The sequence below is a fragment of the Lontra canadensis genome, unplaced genomic scaffold (assembly GCF_010015895.1).
Source record: "Lontra canadensis isolate GAN:19392208 unplaced genomic scaffold, GSC_riverotter_1.0 scaffold2, whole genome shotgun sequence".
NCBI lineage: Eukaryota > Metazoa > Chordata > Mammalia > Carnivora > Mustelidae > Lontra > Lontra canadensis.
The window spans coordinates 49582109-49600195 of NW_022630996.1; the positions used below are offsets into that span (position 1 = coordinate 49582109).

At 37.7% G+C, this 18087-nt stretch overlaps 1 long non-coding RNA gene across 1 annotated transcript; it reads left to right on the top strand.

Annotated features, from left to right (window-relative positions):
* Nucleotides 1-4682: 4682 nt before the first annotated feature.
* LOC116872577 lies at nucleotides 4683-17006 on the top strand. The gene is made up of 4 exons (XR_004383677.1): nucleotides 4683-5245; nucleotides 14103-14304; nucleotides 14733-14792; nucleotides 16979-17006. It is a non-coding gene; the product is annotated as an uncharacterized LOC116872577 (long non-coding RNA).
* The last annotated feature ends 1081 nt before the right edge of the window (nucleotides 17007-18087 follow it).

An 18087-nucleotide genomic window follows, 5' to 3' on the forward strand; every position in this document is an offset into this window, starting at 1 on the left:
TGGTAGAGTTTTTAAAAGCTGTATAGAAAAGCAGATTTACTGTTGCAAGGTTGCTTTCTTTATAGGGGATGGCAGGGGTATGTCAGGGAGATTACCTGACTAATGCTGATCAGGAGATTGCTGATTGGTTTAAGACTCCATTTCTGGGAGGGTTGAAACTAGTTAATGTAAGCCTCAGTTTCCTGATATGGAGCTTAGCATAAACAACTCCATTTTGGGAGTGTTGTCTTGTTTTTAACACTTGTTTAGTGACTTTAAACCCAGAAATTAGGTTAATAATTATTTAAATGTGATTAATATTTTCTGTTCTCTATATCATTGCCTATGTGTTATTTATGCTTTATTGGATAAACTAGAAATTCTTCTTATATTTAAATTTAGTAAGAACTATGTGAATGTAACTTCTAACAAAAATAGTCATTGTGTCATATATTTATATTTATAACAAAATTATCATTAGTGATCAGATAAATATTTTTCTTTTGATTCATTATCACATAACCTGTAAACTCAAAACCATAAGGAGTCCAAATTTTGACTGAAAGCTGTGTTTTTACCTTGGACAGCAACTAGGAATTTGCTTCAGGGCAATCAGAAAATGGAGTTAGTTGCCCAAAGAGCACCCACTGGAAGGAGAGAGAGAGGGAGTTAGGGCACAGGTGAAAGAGAAAGGTGGGATACAGCAGAGTCACAGGAGGAGAGGGGCCCTGCCTCCTGCAGGACATATGAAATGCTCCCAAATATTGAGATAAATTTAGAACAGTATCCAGTATGTCAATGTCTGGGCTATATACCCTTGATTAGGAGAAAGTTCACTTTTCTGGATCTCTCTCCCCAGGGGTCTGGTGTGTGTGCACCGGAGGAGTGGAGGGGGAAGAGGTAAGTCTAGGTCCTTAGCCCTGGTCTGCCCTGCACTCAGCATGCCTCTGCCTGTGTTCCTCGTTGCTGTAGAGCTGGCTTCCTCTCTCTGGATCAGCCTCACCTCTCTCTGCACCCTCCCCAGTCTGCTGCTGTTGGTCCCTCAGGTCCATGGACTCTCCAGGGCTTCTCTCCATCTGTGGAGAATGGAGAGAAACTCTCTTTCCTTCACATGACCAGCTTTTTCCAAGAGGAGAGCTCATGGTAGAACTGTAGACCCTCAATTGCGTAGACTTCTCCTAACCGAGGTAAACAAGAACTCAGTCAAGGAAAGGGAGGGAAAATTATTATGGAGTGGTGGTGGTGGTGGTAGGTGATTGCCCTTGTGCCAAAAACTATTGCTTTAGATAAAGTCTAATCGACAAGTCTACTCAGAAAGACTTTATCTTTACATCTTTACCCTTAGATGTTTTCTGTTTCATTCTGATTTTCATTTTTCCTTTACCTGGGGGTCTTTGTTTTTTCTCTTGTGTGCACCCTGTCAGCTAGACAGGCCCAAAGATCTCAGGCTTATTGACAATGACAACCCAACCACAAAGAGCTGCATTAATGTGACTCAAGAATTGGGGTAACTGTATATTATCTCCCCTGAAGTAATTCCATTTAAAATAAGGCAAGTATTTTAACAATTGATTACATTATTAATGGGTCATTAATTAAAATAATAATTGATTACATTAATGGTTTAGTGCTAGATGTTAACTAAACTTGTGGTAATCATTTCTTATACATAAATCATTGTACTCCTGAAACTAATACAGTGTTATATGTCACTTATATCTCAATAAAACCAGAAAAAAATAACACAATTATTTCTACCTTTAAAGGCATTTATTCTTTTTTTTTTTTAGATATTTAAATATTTTATTTATTTACCTGACGAGAGAGAGAGATCAAGATCACAAGTAGGCAGAGGTAGGCAGAGAGAGAGGAGGAAGCAGGCTCCCCGCTGAGCAGAGAGCCCGATGTGGGGCTCAATCCCAGAACCCTGAGATCATGACCTGAGCCGAAGGCAGAGGCTTAACCCATGAGCCACCCAGGCACCCCAAAGGCATTTATTCTTTAAAATACTCAAAATATGGTTAACAGTAAGGTGAACATATCAGATATAGTTTCTTTGAAACACTCCCAAATATTTTGCCCTTAGAGAAGGACACAACATGCATTTAAAATTTGAGAAAAAACTGTAGAAGTTTTTTCAAAGATGTTTTTAGGTAATATTTGCCTATAATCCTGCCTTCAAATGAGACCTAAAAAGAGTTTTTGACTATATCTCCTAACCATATTTTTTTTCTCTTATTACTTATTAAAGGTCTATAAAAGTAAGCTGGTTAAATGAGAGAAATATCAATGTTTATTTGGTAATCATGGGCATCTTTGTGATATGTTTATAAAGGTATTTGTTTAAAAGATTGTGTTGGAATAATTTAATCATTTTGAAGAAGGTAGTTTTGAGCAAAGAACTGTGACTATTCTTACTCCAAAGATAGTGAATTGCTGATTTTGATTGTAAAATTTCTAGTCACACTGTGATTCTTTTTTCCATACAAGTAAATTACATCTGAAAGTAATTATTTTTTTTAAAGATTTTTATTTATTTTATTTGTCAGACAGAGAGAGAGAGAGAGTGTGTGCACAAGCAGGAGAGAGGCAGACAGAAAGAGAAGTAGGTGCTCCATAGAGCAGGGAGCCTGATGTGGGAATTGATCCCAGGACCCTGGGATCATGACCTGAGCCGAAGATAGCCGCTTAACTAACTGAGCCACCAAGATGTCCCTGAAAGTAATTATTTCATCTTCATTTTAATAAGCCATGTTGATGACAATATCTCATCCATCTATTTATTCACTTCTTTAAGACTACTTCTTAAGCACCTGCTATATGTAAGTTATTGAGGATATAGTTGGGGAGACCTTGTCCTTGACTACAGGAGACAGCCTGGTAAAAAGAGACCATTTCGTAGTGTGAGATGTGCACTCTATGGCGGTCAACACAAGACATTATGAGATCATACGAAGAGCCTACTGTCATCTGGGTAGGAGGTAGACAAGATCAGGGAAGGCATGCTGGAAGGGGTGCTCCCCAGCATATGAGTGGGAGTGAAACAACTAAGGAGAGGGTAAGAGGTCAGAGTGTTTCTGCCAGAGAAAATAGTGTAGAGGAGGAAGTAGTGGAGTTCCCTAGGAGATGTGCATTTTTTATTGTCTAGAGCTAACTCTGTGTTTGTTGGGGGGTTGAACAAAAGAGCTCTGAAGAGGGGCAAGGGAATGGTAAGAAGTGAGACTGAGTTGTAAATAGAGGCTCACTCCTGCAAAGTCTTAAGAAGATGTGCTAAGAAGTTTGAACTGCTGAGTATGGTGGTGAGGAATCAACACAGAATGTCAGACTCAGAAGAGACAAAATAATAGTTGTTATTTAGAAATATGACTCCGATTATTAATGAAGACAATGAAGATTCTGCTTCTAGGTACCAGCTACCGTAAGATTTGTAAAATGTAAAGTAAAATCCATTCAACTGAGATTAGATTTTCCTTAGATTACATTGTTTAATATTTAGAATGTAGATCGATTGTTCTTAACATGGGTAACAAATCAGTTTTTCAAAGAACCAAAATAATTTGGATTGTCCATTAACAAAACTGAAGTTCATCTCTCACTGCTTCCTACTGCCTAGGACAATGCGTCGGTTTTGGACAAACTTTTGGATAGAGAGTTTTTATAAATATTTAAGCACTTTTTTTGTTCTGTATTGTTTTTCTCCTTTTGGCTATAGGTAACTTAGTTTTTATAAATTAACAGTCAGTTTGTCTTCCTTTAAAATTAATATGTTAAAAAATATTGGGTGAGATACTGTGAAAAAGGCCCACTAGTTTCTGAGAGACTCAATGTGTGACACAATTTCATCCCACAAGTCACTTTATAATTGGAGAACTAGAACATGCACGCAGAAGAAAAATCCAGAACACAGAATAATTTTTTAAATTATTTATTTATTTATTTTAAATTTCTTTTCAGTGTTCCAGAATTCATTGTTTATGCACTATATCCAGTGCTCCATGCAATACGTGCCCTCCATAATACCCACCACCAGGCTCACACAACCTCCCACTCCACTCCCCTCCAAAACTCTCAGATTGTTTCTCAGAGTCCACAGTATCTCATGGTTCATCTTCCCCTCCAATTTCCCCCAACTCCCTTCTCCTCTCCATTTCCCCATGTCCTCCATGTTATTCCTTATGCTCCACAAATAAGCGAAACTGTATGATAATTGACTCTCTCTGCTTGACTTATTTCACTCAGCATAATCTCCTCCAGTCCTGTCCATGTTGATACAGAAGTTGGGTATTCATCCTTTCTGATGGCATAATACTCTGTTGTATGTATGGACCATATCTTCTTTATCCATTCGTCCATTGAAGGGTATCTTGATTTGGTGACTGTGGCCATTGCTGCTATGAACATTGGGGTACATATGGCCCTTCTTTTCACTACATATGTATCTTTGGGGTAAATACAGAATAATTTGTGACAGATATCAAATAAGTGGAACTGATATGAAGGGTGATGAAGGAAGGCAGGGAACACTTTGGTCATGATGTAAGAGAAAATGCATTATCTTTCATTCAATGAATATTTATTGAGAACTTTTTCTGATCTTGGCATTCAGCTGGATAATGTGCCTGTTTTCATGGAGTTTGCTTTCTTTTTACATAGTAAAAATAAATATAATTTCAGATAATAACTGAAAATTTCAGTTTCATTAAAAAATATGAGATAGGAAAATGTAGACTAAGGGATCTAGGGTACTGATTAATCAGGGAGGTCTCTCTAAGGAGCCAGCCATGATCTGTGGATAAAGAATTCCAAGCTGGTGCCTCTGATAACACCATCTAGTCTGAGATAAATGCAGGGTGTTCAAAGTTCAGAACTGAGGTAGTGTGGTTGGAGAGAAGTCGATGAGCAAGGAGAGTAAAGTAGAAAATAAGGTTGGATGTGTCTAGATCATGATGGATGACAGAACTCAAGGAGATTTTTAATGTGTTATAAATGTGGAAAACCATTTCAGGATTTTATGCAGGGAAATGAAAGAACCTGTTTATCTATTAAAAAGGCAATTTGGCTGGTGAATGGAGAAAGGGGGAAAATCATCTGTGAGTACGAGGTCAAGAAGTGACCATTGGTTTTAGCAATGTGAAAATCATTGTGACCTTGGCAAGAGCTTGGCAAGAGCCTTTTTCCCAGAAGAAGCAACAAATGAATTTCCATAGTCTTTGGTCAAAGAGAAAATACAAGATGAGGAAGTAGAATCCAAGAACTACATCTTTGTGTAAGTAAGTGCTTTAGAACATGGTGTGTTAAAATAGTATCACCTTCCACCTTAAAAACTTGGCAGAACATATAGCATACTTCCAAACAATTGTGTTTTAAAGTAATATGTTTTTAAATTTGGAACTTTAGAGATGACCTAGCCCAACCCTTTCGTTTTATAGATGGCTTCAATGAGGTCTGGGGAATTTAACTAGTTGCAGACACAGAACCAGATGCCTGATTAGGAGTTTGCTGGGCTGTTTGTTTGTGTTAGTATCCCACACCACCACTAATGAAACCCAGCATTTACTGAGAACTTACTAGGTGCCAGGTTCTATTCCAAGAACTGTACATATATTCAGTAATTTAATCCTCATACTAAGCTTATGAAGAAAGTTCTATTAAAATCTCCATTTTACAGCTTGGAAAACTAAGGCACAGAACACTCAAGTATCTTGTCCAAAGTCCTCCATCTGTAACTTCTTTGGAGCCAGAGTTCAAAACTGAGGTACTCAGATTCAGAAGGCCACGTTCTTAACTATGCTCTTCTATTTATTTTTCCATTTAGTTCCAAGCCTTAAGACTCTATTTAAAAAATGAATATTTGCATAATTAATCATGTTACATTTTTGAGGTCTCATTACATATCTAATTTCATATAACCTCAGTATATCCTACCATTACTCTTTGTAGAAAATACTATTTAAGTTTAGAGTTCTGCTTGAGTTTTCTTAATTTTTGTTCTTTTTGATGCATCTGATGGTAAAAGTACAGTTGGTCCTCCACTTATAATTTTTCAACTTTATGATGTTGTGGAAGTGATACGCATTCAGCCGAAATCATACGATTGATTTTGGATTTCCCGGGCTGGTGGTGGGATATATTGTCCTATGCCATGATGCTGGGCAGCCCCAGCTCCCGGTCAGCCATATGATCACAAGGGTGAACAAACCTACACTTACAACCATTCTGTTTTTCACTTTCAGTATAGTATCCAATAAATTATATGAGGCATTCAACACTTTATTGTAGGCTTTATGTGAGGTTTTGTCTAATTGTAGGCTAAATGTTCTAAGCACATTTAAAGTATGCTTATGTCAAGCTATGACGTTCAATATGTTATGTGTATTAAATGCATTTTCGACCTAAGATATTTTCAGATTATGATGGGTCTGTCAGAATGTAACCCCATCATAAATCAAGGAGGATCTGTAAATAACTACCATAATGGCATAAAATCATTGCCCACTGAAACAAGCTTTCTATGAAACTGATTTGCTATCTGACCACTGGAAGGAACAATTTGAGAAGATAATAATATATGTGCTTACCCCTCTTTGAACTTTACCTCTATCAGATTACTTATTAAAATGCCTCTTTCCAGCATTTTAATTATAAAAGAAATAAGATCTTCTTTGCAGCAGGGGGAGGGGTGGGGGGACTTTAGAGCATCTACCATATGGTTCTAGGCAATAGGGACTCAACATTTTTCCTAAAAATAAAAATGAATAAATGGGGTTTTCTCCTTTTTTTTTTTTTAACTTCTTAAACAAAAACAGTGAAATTTCAGGAAACAATATTACTTTTCTCATATCCCTCGCTGTTTTAAGATGTGAACTTAAAGATTCAACTGGATTTTTATTGAAATTCACTGTGCTTCCCTTTCAGCTGTGGTCTCAAAATACCATTTCTGCATTTATTTTAGCCTGTGGAATAACTGCTCAGAGAAACCACAGAGTCAATCAGACTCAAAATGCCCCAAATCCTTCCTGCTTTGGAGTTTTCCATCTTCACATCAAAGCATTTCATGCCCGTCAGCAACTTTTTAATGCATTTGCTCTCATATGCAGAACTTCCATTTAAAGACCCTCCTTGGCTGACTTCTTTGATGAAGTTGTCTGCTTGCCAGGAGAGCAACATTAATATACAAGTTGCACAGGGGCCTTCAGGTCCTCTTTGATGATGACCTGATGTCTTAGATAATGTCCAGCTTCAGGTGTGGAGAAACCACTGGTTTTTATACCGGGCCAAAGGAATTGGTTTCTAGCGTGTACACACTGTGATGTTAGCAGAGACAAATATGAGTTGCTTAAATGAGGAGGTCTTTTAAGAAGAGGATGAAACACACTAGAAGCAATTACTGGACTCTGTCAAAATAATGTCATTAATACTGGATTTAAGAGTAGTTTTGTTTTAGTTGAAGCTTGCACACATGCAGTGGCATTGAAAAAACTTGTAAATTTTTTTTTCTTTACTTGTGTAAAGTGGGTTTTTTGCCATCTTTTTTTTTTTTTTAAACCCTGAGTTTATTTGAATAGTCTCAGTTGCCTTCCTTTAATGAGAGGCAAAACAATACATGTTAACAATAGATTTGGAAAAGAAGGACTGAAATTCCCAAGGGTGATGATCTTTTGGAAGAAGTTAATATTCATGAGTTACAGGAAAGTGATGGGAGCCAACACATCACTTTCCTTTGCTCCAAGTGTTCAATTCTGCCTACAGCCAAACCAGACCTTATAATAAAGTTATTATTACTTTTAAAACAGGAAGAGGGGAGCAGATACACACGCTATTTGGCCTTTATAATCTCAACAAAAGCAAACCTAGGGTTTATATTTGTATACCTTAAGCTCATGCTAAGTCTTCATGTAAAATTTCCATCTATTTTTGAAAGCAACGTTTTTCTTTTGTCAAATCATTATATTGCTGTACTAAAAAAATGGGGTTGAATGAAATTTGGCCCAAGTATCCTTCTTTCATTTTTGTATTTGTTCTAAATCAATATGCCAAGGTTCAGATTCAACATTTGGTTGATAACGACTGAACTTGCTAATTTATTCATTGAATGTTCACTCTGTGCCAAATTGTATTTGTGACTATACAGAATGTAGAAATAATTTCCTGCTTTTGTCAGAAATTTCTATTCTAAGAGGGCTAGATTAAGCAGATGTAGGTCAGCCTTTTGCCCATATTCATGTTTCTTTTCTTAGGAGGAGAGTTACAGTTTCTGAAAAGATGGGCAATTTTGGGAGGAGAACTTTTGAAGGAGGAGAGAATGAAGAAGTAATTAGAAGGGCGAGAAGGGCTTGGCTTGACAGTGTGGCAACTCAGTATGTAGTGAGAGAGAATCCCTTCTAATTTTACATACAGTTCTTCCAGGAATAGAATATAACCTTGAATTTTTCTATCTTGTTCTGATGTAGCAAAGAAAAAAATAGTATATTTACGGGACCACTTTACAACATTGAATGTTCTCATAGAAAACTTTTTTAAAAATTTGTTTAATGGCCTTATAAGTCTAAAAAGTATAAGCTCGAGTCTACAAATATAAGCTTAACATTATGAGTAAGTCTCATTAAAAGGTGAGAAAGAGATGTAGTATAGAAGATGTCAGATGAGAGTGACCCCAAACTTATTGCTGATTAGTTAAATAGCATATATTTTCAGCAATTAGTGAAGAGAGCAATAGGAAACACACATGTTTAATTAGTCATATGGTTTGTTTTACTAGAATGGAAACTGCATGTCTCTTCCACTGTGTCAGCCTTTTAGAGCTTCACAAATTATCTCTCTATACACACATATATTTCCTTCATTTTGATTATTCGGAAAAGTGAGAATTAGGATAACATACAAATCATTTTAGCTACGTTGCTAGAAAAGTAATTGAAATGCAGCAGAGGTATTTCCATTTCTTAAGTAATAGGAAATCTGGAACCTCTATTGGTTGCAAGTGTGTAAAGTTCACTGTTTTAATTCCTTTGTATGTTACAGGTAATCTGTTAGAAACAGATGATTTAAGAATGGTAGCAAGTTCAAACTTAGTAGTTGACGTTCTAAAGAGCTGACTTTCAACTAACTCAGAACTTGAAGGAATCTCAGGCGTAAGGCGTATTTTTTCTCCCCATGCCCCACAGAGGAAGCCGTGGCCACAACAACTATTTAATGCAAGTTCCCTCTTGAAGCCTAGTAATAAGGGATTGATTTTTCTATTCATGAAATATTAGTCCTGACTACAACAAAAGGCGACCTGTAAATGTAAAGAAGAGAAGTTGCAGTTCCTTTTAAACCTAGATATCTCCTTCTGCTCTGAGAAACATTAGCCTGGTACCCCTTGCCTCTGGCAGGGCTCGTGGTATGGTCTCTGGCAGGCAAATCCATCACAGACCAACTTTGTCTGGGTTACCGAAGCAGAGATGGTCTATTGGTATGTTAGGTGGTCCTTCCTTTCAATTATTTTATCCCCGTTCTTGAAATTTTCTCCTCTAGAAAAATTACTAGTCACAATATTTAGTCCTTACATTTTTAGGAGGACACAGTGAAATGGTGTTTCTCAGGCAAGAAAACCTGAATATCACTATTCGGATTTCATTAATCACTTTTAGGAAGCAAAATCCTCGACACTTTTCTATCAAATCAATAACGTTCAGTCAGCCATTTTCTTTCAGGATGAAAGTGAAATCTGTTGGGAGATGAAGTTGAAGTCCTATGATTCAAAATAACAATGAGGCTCATGAACATTTGACCAAGAACTCACTGTTGACACTAGGAGAGTTTATTTCAATTGCTCTGTCTTTGATTAACCTAAAAACTCATGGTGCCTTTTTTTTTTTTAAAGCTTCTTCAATAACTGTAATTAATCACAGAATTTTGGCATTAGTCTTTCCAAGGCCATGAATACTCTTTGAATGAATGACGATTATTTCTTTCTGTTAAGTTTCTCTGCCCCAAGGCCATCAAAATTTCATAGTCAAGTTTCTCTGCATTCTTCAAAGCTTTCTCTTTCAACTTTTGGCTAAAAACAACATGACAGAACAAGATTCATTATCTGGGCCTATGAGTTAATCTGCATTCAAATGCCTGGTGATTATAGCACTTAAACCTGTTAATCAAAGCACTTGGCTTTTAGAGAGAGTATCTTTGAAAGTTGTGCTTATAAGAAGAGTTGAAAAGATTGACTTGATCTGAACACTTAGACTAGGCAGCCATCCAACCACATAGACTGCTGGGCAAGGGTTAGCCCCAACAGAGCAGCTGAGTTTATGAAATGGGCAAAAGGAGCCAAAAGATTGAAAAGAGTATTTGTTGTTTATTTTATTGTTCTGGAATCATGTTTCTAGATTACTGTAGGATAAAAGGGGTTTTTAATCTCTTTCTGCACTGATACCTAGAATTTACTTCCCAGCTAACGTGGCAGGATTTATCTGGGGAAGATTCAGCATTTTATGTCAGGCTCTTAGTTTAATATCTTTGTGTAAAGTGGGTCTCTATCTGCCACCCCCCCCAACCCCCGTTTCATCCTTTTGAAATGGAAACCAGCCAAAACTCTTCTCTCTTCATATTAATCTCCTTGTCTTTGGCAACTAATCATTACAATTATTGCTTTTTCCACTCTTCTGTTCTCTAATTTCGCTTAACCCTTCCTCAGTTCCTTGCTCCCTCCTTTATCATCTCTTCTCTCTACCTGCCCTGCTCCCACAGTTGTAAATTCTTTTTAAAAGGCCTGATCACTTTCCATGCCTATCCTAGTCTTTGCCAGTTGGCACAGGGACTCCGGGCTTACCCAAAGACTTCTCAACATGAGAAGTGTATGATAGAAGAGAAAGGGAAATACAGTCAAACAATTTAGGGACTGGAGAAAGTTCAAAAGAAAGTTGCAAAGCCTATGGGTAAGCTTTAGAGGAAATAAGGTAGTTTTGCTCAGACAGAGTCAGTGGAAGCTAAAGATTATTATCCAGCACATAGCTGAATTACAATGTCACACAAGCAAAAACAGCAGACTAGTCCCTAAAATGATGGTATGTGGGGAAATGCACAGTCTAATCGTCACAAGTTCTGTGTTATCATGGTGAAACATGTTTCGGTGAAGAAGACAAGAGGTAAAACCGGATCCGAATTTAAGATGACTCAGTTGTACATGAAGATAAATGAATGGAAGCTCAAGCAGAATGAGCCCTCTACAGGAACTGGTGTTCATTGTGTTTTAATATCACTAATTTGGGCAATTGCCTCAGTGCCTAATTAATATGATTTTGCAAAGGTTTCTGGTCCATGTTGCTCGCCTGACTGTGTGGATTATTCTCATTCATTATTTTTTTTGTTAGGTGCCAGGTGCTGGGGACCTAAAGATGGTCTGAAAATTAAATGTCTACCTCCCTGTACCAACCTCTGGATCAGATGTTTTATATTTGTTAATGTAATTAATCCCCACAACTACCCTGAGTAATTAGTTATATTACCCCCGTTTTACAAAGGATAAAACCGTGGTTCCTGGTGGTGAACAACAAGATCACATACTAATAAATACTAAAACCTGAACTTCAGTTCAAACATGTCTGACTCCATTGATCAGACATTTCACCAACTGTATTTGTAAGTATGTATGTGTGTGTATAGATATATAATGATATATATAATATATAATGGTATATATAATATATATACTTACAATTATATATATATCTATCTATACATATATATATATACACTTATAATGGTGTATACACACCATTATAAGTCCTTTATTGAAAGCCATGGTGTCCTGCCAAGAGATTGGGGTTTTCAATATCAATTCCAGGAAGTGTCAGGAAAAGAAGGGAGTTGTAATGTTTTAAATGATGTCACAGGGTCAACAGATTAGGAAATCTTTATTCCTTTACCCTAAACTGACCCCCCTTTTTTTTTAAAGACTTTATTTATTTATTTGACAGACAGAGATCACAAGTAGGCAGTGAGGCAGGCAGAGAGACAGAAGAGAAAGCAGGCTCCCTGCGGAGCAGACAGCCGATATGGGGCTCGATCCCAGGACCCTGGGATCATGACCTGAGCTGAAGGCAGAGGCTTTAACCCACTGAGCCACCAGGCACCCTTAAACTGACCCTTTTGAATGCAATCCCATAGCTAATCAGGATCATCTTTCCTGGGACAAGGTAGAGAACAGTGAAGCTTGTTTTACTTATTAGATATTTAAGAATCTGTGTCCTTCATTTATGTACTTTAACACTTACGGAACCTACTATGACAGGCAATTGGGATATGAAATAAATAAGAAATGATCTCAGACCTCAGGGTCTTTTTAGTCTCAGGGAAGGAATAAATATAAAAAGAAGTGCAAATAAATTTCATCAAATTCAAGAAACAATTTTTTTTAGGTGCATTATTATTTTACCCATCACTAAGGGGAAAAAAAAAAGATGTCAGAATAAACTCTGTTATTCCACTGTAAGATTGGAATGTGCATAGAGATCTTCTTTATGATGGGGTTATATCCCAATAAACCCATTGTAAATTGAAAATGCCATAAGTTGAAAATGCATTTAATACATTTAACCTACCAAATGGTTTAGCTTAGCCTAGTCTACCTTAAATGCTCAGAACACTTACATTAGCCTACAGTTGAGCAAAAACCTCCCAACACAAAGCCTATGTAATAATAGTGTCGAATACCTCATATAGTTTATTGAATGCTGTACCAAAAGTGAAAAACAGGATGGCTGTATGGACACAGAATGGTTGTTAAGTGTATTGATTGTTTACCCCCATGATGGCGTGGCTGAATGGAAGCTTCAGCTCATCGTGACTGCCTAGTTTCACAGGAGGGGATCATGCCACCTACTGCTAACCTGGAAGAAAAACCAGAATTCAAAATTGCAAGTATAGTTTCTAGGGAATGCATATCATTTTGTACCATTGTAATGTTGAAAAATCATAAATTGAACTATTGTAAATCAAGGGCCATCTATATTAGAATCAGTTAAATAGAGTGAGTGCCATGCTAGGTGTAAAAGCATTTACAGTGAGGATATTAGGGCTGGGGTAAGGAGTCACAAAGAGGAGAGTCAGAAAATGCTTTCCAAAGTGATCTTTGAATGGAATGTGTAAAGGTGAGTAGGTAGGATTGCAGACGAACGATGTGCAGGGTGTTCCTTGAAAGAGCTAGAATGAATGAAAAAGTGTGCCTGTGTAGCTGGGACACAGCCAGTCGTGCCCCGGGGCGGTAAGTAGGCAGGGAGGCTGGAACCCTGCTGATGGGCTGGGAAAGGGGGGCTCTGAGGCAGTGTGGTGCTTGGCAGTGCCATTCCCGAGGGGCAGACCATGCTAAGGGGTTTTGTAAACCATGCTGAGGAGTTGGCCTATTGCCAAATAGGAAGCCACTGAAGAAATTCAAGCAGGAAGTCAAGTCTATCTTGACCTTTTTCTCTTTCTTCCAGCCCTTTGGACAAGTGGCTTCATCGATAGCCACTTTGAGAACAAATCATTGCTGTCGCAAACTTCTGTTCTTCCCCAAGTATACTGCACTTTGCCATTATTACTGGAAGTCCATTTGCTTTTTTGAGTTTGCGTCATTATTGACCCTCTCTTGATTTATGCTATATGGCATATTTTCTCTGTTCTTTGAGGGTAGTGGTGGAATCTTCATGTCTTGTTAATTCTATATTAGGATCTGTTTTGAGCTTAATCTCATGGAGATGACATAAGAAATAACAGGACAAAATTCTGCTTTATGCACAGATACTGTGATTGGCCTCTGAGGACCAAAAGGGAGATTAACATGCTGCTATGTCTGTATGCTCCACAGTGTGAGAGCCAGCCTCCCAAGGGGCCCCCAGTGTCTCCTCACTCCTGGTACTCACGCCCTCTTACGGTCTCCCCCACACTGTACCAGGATTATAGTCTGTGTGGCGAATAGAATACAGAGAAATACAGCATTTAAGGTAGACTAGGCGAAGCTAAGCCATTTGGTAGGTTAGATGTATTAAATGCATTTTCAATATCATTCTACGATTAGGTTGTAAAAGACTATCATTACCACCTGGAACTCTATCTCTCTTTTTTCTTTTTCTTTTTTTTATCACTTGCTTTGTGGGGGAAGGCAGCTGCCATATCATGAGAACACCTGTGCAGCCCATGGAAAGGTACCTGCGGAAGAAACAAAGATGTCCACACAATAGCCCGGGACACAAGTGATCCTGAAAGTGGATCTTCCGGCCCCAGGTGACTGCAGCCCAGCCAACGACTTCCCTGCAACCTCAAGAGAAACAACACCCAGCTACGTGGCTCCTGGATTTGTAACACCTGGTAGGATCGTGACGATCTCCTATGAGATATGGATTATTACTTTAAGCTTCTAAATTTAGGGGTAATTTGTTATACAGATAATTAATATACTTAGTAAATGTCATTCAAATTTTATCTGAGTGGAAGTCTTAGAAGAAAAGAGAGTGGGATACTCAGGTTTAGAAAACAAAAGGAACTTGCTATCAGATTTCTGATAATAAATGTGTGCATTGTAATTTTTCTTTTAAATTAACATGTCATGTATTATTTGTTGCAGGGGAGCAGGTCTTGTGATTCATCAGTCTCTTATAATACCCATTGCTCGTTACAACACACAGACTGTAACTCTCCCTTAGCTTAATTTTAAGGTAGGTCTGTGTCGCAGTTTCAGACTTGGCGGTTCAGTGATTTGTTGCCTTAAATGTACAGCGATGTATATTGTCCCCTAGGAACCAGAAGAAAAGAAGACCTGGCTGGTGGAAAGAGACCTAAGATTCTCCCTCTAAGAAGTGAGTTTGGACATGAGCTCTATCACTTTCTATTTGGTTGCCAAATGGGGAATTTATTTAATCTCCTTTAAATTGTGGTTTCTACACCAGTGAAAGAAATATAATAATTCATACTTCGTAGATCTTGAAGATTAAATGAATTAATGTGTGTAAAAGAACTTGGTAAACTGCAAGGCACCGTCTGAATAAAGGTTTTGTGCAAACTATGGTGCTGACGGTACTAGCTCAACAGGCCCAACAGACTGAGTCCGTGGAAGGACAGCCGTTTGGCAACGCCGAGAGTCTCTCCTGAGGAGGCATGTGGCCCGCTGGCGACGTGGGTGCCAGGCAAGTCGCAGGCCAATCACAGACCTCCAGGCTTACCCTAGCTCTGTGCAGGCTTCTCAGGCTTGAACCCTCTGTAGCAAACGTGACTTGGAGAGGAAGCCACAGTGAGAGTTAAGAACAGCACATACTGTATTTGGGGTGAACTTGATGCCATCATTTACAAAGCTAGGAAAACTGGGGGCTTTACACTTGAGGCAAGAAAAGAAAAATGTATATATATATATGTCACAAAGAGAATTCCAAACATATTACTGAGACTGATTTCTAAGACTGAATTATGAAAACGATGGGCAAATAAATTAACGTTTATGTTGAGCTTTTAAACAAATACATTTAATTGTCCATGACATAGATTCCAGCTTGCTTTATCATAACATTTTAAAAATGAACACTTTCTACCTTCAATTTTAAGTGCATATTTTTTGTAAATAATCATTATTTACAATACCCTTTTTTCCCCCAGCTATCTGGAGATATTGTTGACATATACCATTATATAAGTTTTAGGTATACATTATGATATTTGTATATATTTCAAAATTATTACCATCATAAGGTTAGTTAACATGTATCACCTCACACAGTTATAGCTTTTTCTTCTGATGAGGACATTTAAGATCTATTCTTTTAATAACTTTCAAATATACCAGACAGTGATGTTAACTGTGGTCCCCGTGGTGTACATTACATCCCCACAACTTACTCATATCTGGAAGTTCATACCTTTTGACCACCTTCATCCATTTTCTGTACTCTTTAACCCCTCGCACATATGACAAGCACCAATTTGTTCTCCGTTTCTATGACTTTGGTTTTTTTAAGATTACACATAAAAGTGGGATCATACAATATTTGTTTTCCTCACTCTGACTTATTTCATTTAACATAATGTTCTCAAAGTTTCATCCATGTTGTCACAAATGGCAGAATTTCCTTCTTTTTTTATGTTTGAATAATTGTCCATGTAACATTTTCTTTATCCATTCGTCCATTGATGAACACTTCAGTTGTTTCCCTCTCTTGACTATTACATACAATGCTGAATACACATGAGGGTACTTGAGATAATGATTTTATTTCCTTCAGATACATACCCAAAAGTGGAATTGCTGGATCGTATGGTAGTTTTATTTTTAATTTTTTAAGGACCCTCCATACTGTTTTTCATAGTGACTGCACTAGTTTACTTTCCTACCAACAGTGTACAAGGTATCCCCCTTTTTAAAAAATCCCTCTTTTCCCTGTATCCTCACTGGCATTTGTTATCTCTTGTTCTTTTTGGTAATAGCCATTTTAACGTTTGTGAGGTTGTATCTCATTGTGGTTTTCTTTTTCTTCTTCTTTTTTAAAGATTTTACTTATTTATTTGACAGAGAGAGATATCATAAGTAGGTAGAGCACCAGGCAGAGGTGGGAGGGAAGCAGGCTCCCTGCTGAGCAGAAAGCCGGATGTGGGGCAGGATCCCAGGACCCTGAGATCATGACCTGAGCTGAAGGCAGAGGCTCAACCCACTGAGCCACCCAGGTGCCCTTCTCATTGTGGTTTTGATTTGTATTTCCTTGATGATGTTGAGTATCTTTTCATGTACCTATTGTCCATTTGAATATATTCTTTGGGGAAATGTCTATCCAGGTCCTTTGCCCATTTTTAAATTAGAGTATTTGTTCTTTGCTATTGAGTTATGTGCATCCTTTATATAATTTGGATACTATTTATCAGATATGTGGTTTGCAAATACTTTCTCCAATTCTTTAGGTTGCCTCTGCATTTTAATAATCATTTCTTTCTGCTATGCAGAAGTTTTTTAGCTTGATGTAGCCCCACTTACTTATTTTTGCTTTTGTTGCTTGTGTTTCAGGTGTCCTATCTAAAAAATCATTGCCAAGACCACTGTCAAGAAGTTTTCTCCTATGTTTCCTTTTAGGAGTTTTATGGTTTTAGGATTTACTGCTAGGCCTTTAATCCACTTTTGAGGTAATTTTTGTAAATGGTATAAAATGGGGTTCTAGTTTCATTATTTTGCTTGTGAATATCCAATTTTCCCAGCACCATTTATTGAGACTATCTTTTCTCCAATGAGTATTCTTGGCTCCCTTGTCGGCTGGAAAGTGCATGGGTTTATTTCTGGGCTCTTGATTCTGACCCTTTAGTCTCTGTTCGGTTTTATGCTAGTACCATACTATTTTAATTGCTATTGCTTTGTAGTATAGTATGAAATCACGAAGTGTGATGCCTCCAGTTTCGTGTTCTTTCTCAGGATTGCTATACCTATTCATGGCCTTTTGTGGTTCCACGTGAAGTTTAGGATTTTTTTTTCCTATTTCTGTAAAAAATGCCATTTGAATTTTGATAGGGATTGCACTGGATCTATAGTTGGTTTTGGGCAGTATGGATGTTAACAATATTAATTATTTACAATATAAGTTTTATAAATATTCAATGTTAAACATAAGGTCTTCATAAAATTCTTTCCTTGTAACCACATAATGGTTTGCTTTTATTTATCAATGGCATTAGAATTTTTCTAGAGGCTTGGAATCTTAATATTATGATAAATCTGACAATCACCTTTCCATTTCCCAAAAGGAATGGATTTTAAGTAATCTTTCTGTTTCTTTCCAAAGGTTATAAGACAGGGATTGCATGACTTCTTTAGCAGATGCTGTTGGTGCCCTGCTGTTTTTTCCCTCAGTGCCCATAGAGTTTGCTTCTCACTGCAGACTTTTGCACCTCTCTACCCATGAATTTTCTGCCTGGAAGAGCTCCTTCAGCTCCTACAGATGTGGGAGGAAGCGTGGAAGATCTGGGTAGTGAAAATCCCTGGAAGCATCCCTTAACAAACCAGTGATAGGAGTTGGTAGAGAAATATTCCAGCTTCCTCCTGTCTCAGGTGGGATAACTCTGAGGTGTATTTGACCCGGAGGGATTAAGCTCTACTTGCCTAAGAGCAGTAAACATCTCTGAATA